Source organism: Suricata suricatta, chromosome 14, assembly GCF_006229205.1.
Source record: "Suricata suricatta isolate VVHF042 chromosome 14, meerkat_22Aug2017_6uvM2_HiC, whole genome shotgun sequence".
Taxonomy (NCBI): domain Eukaryota; kingdom Metazoa; phylum Chordata; class Mammalia; order Carnivora; family Herpestidae; genus Suricata; species Suricata suricatta.
This window is the reverse complement of record NC_043713.1, coordinates 15,474,865-15,476,613: the sequence shown is the minus strand read 5'-3', so window position 1 is coordinate 15,476,613 and position 1,749 is coordinate 15,474,865. Positions and strand designations below refer to the sequence as shown.

Here is a 1,749-nt window from a genome sequence, read left to right as displayed (position 1 = left end):
GTGACTTGTGCAATAATATTTTTTTTTGAGGAACACATCAGAGAGGGGCACCAGGGTGTCTCAGTCAGTTGAGTGTCCAACTCTTGATTTGGACTCACAAGTTTGTGGGATCAAGCTCTATGTCCAGCTCTGCACTCACAGCAATGGAATCTGCTTGGGATTCTCTCTTGCCTCTCCTTTATCAGAGAGAGGAACACACACACACACACACACACACACACACACACACATTTCACATAAAAGACAGACAACCGCACTTATATTAGCTTTCACAAAATGACTGTGGACACCAACAGAAAAAATTCCTTAAAAATTATGAAAAAGAATGATTTCCAACTAAGATTTTATACCCTTTTAAAACATAAATCAAGGATGAGGCTAGAAGGAAAACATTCTCATCTACGCAAGGTCCCAATATATTTACTCCCCACTCGTTTCTGAGGAAGCTACTGGAGTATGAATTCCATCAAAATGACTGAATAAATCAAGAAAGAAGATGACATGGATCCAGGAGATGGGAAGAACCAAAGAGGGAGATTAAGGCAATTCTAAAAGTGACGGTAGAGGGAGATCTTGGGGTAACAACTTAGTGCAGACCTTGGGAGCAGCTGATCTAGATTGGAGTAACAGGATGAAGGGCTTGAAACGGATGTCTCAAAAACAAAAAAAGAAAGAAATTGAGAGATGTGTTTGAAATTACTGAAAGATTTATTCTGTTGGCACAGAGTTTGGGGATAAATTAATGATACAAAGAAAACTAAGCAAATTGGGGGAAGGGGAAACCCCAAGACAATTATTATCTCCAAGGAAAATAGAAAGCTGTACCAAAAGTATATTACATGGCTCTTCTGTGCATATAAATGTTGATTTAACCAAAACCCATGACATATTTATAATGGTAAGCATAGTGGGGTGGGGAAAAGAAATGCTTTAGAGAAGAAACAACTTAAGAGCAATAAATTCTCATCTTTCAAATAAGAAAGTCACTAGAGAATATCTAAAAAATATTACATATAGAATCCCTTTCACGAAGATGACTCCGAAGGCTTAGAAGGAAGCCCCTGCCCCTCCCAAAGCCGAAGCCAGAGCAAAGGCTTTGAAGGCCAAGAAAGCAGTACTGAAAGGCGTCCATAGTCATAAAAAAAAGATCCTCACGTCACCTACATTCCGACGGCCCAAGACACTGCGTCTCTGAAGGCAGCCCAAATATCTTCGAAAGAGCGCCCCCAGGAGAAACAAGCTAGACCACTATGCCATCATCAAGTTCCCGCTGACAACCGAGTCAGCCATGAAGAAAATAGAAGACAACAACACTCTTGTGTTCATTGTGGATGTCAAGGCCAGCAAGCACCAGCTCAAACAGGCTGTGAAGAATCTCTATGACATTGACGTGGCCAAGGTCAACCCTCTGAGCAGGCCCGATGGAGAAGAGAAAGCACAGGTTCAACTGGCTCCTGACTACGATGTTTTGGATGTTGCCAACAAAACTGGGATCATCTAAGCGCGTCCAGCTGGCTAAATCTAAATACACTTTCTTTTCACCAAAAAAAAAATTACATGTAAATCAGTAATATAAAAATATGTAAATATATCAGAAATATGAGGATAAATACCAAGAAAAATAGGTAAATCACTGAAAATGCTTTTACCTAAAGACTGAAAAGTCAAGATTGGGAAGGGAGGGGGCAGGCCTGTGCTGGTTCTCAGCATAATTTTAAACAATGTCGCTATTTGACTTTCAAAACTATG

At 40.3% G+C, this 1,749-nt stretch overlaps 1 pseudogene; it reads left to right on the top strand.

Moving 5' to 3' along the window:
- Positions 1-1,033: 1,033 nt before the first annotated feature.
- On the top strand, positions 1,034-1,501 carry LOC115277253 (annotated as a pseudogene).
- Positions 1,502-1,749: the final 248 nt, after the last annotated feature.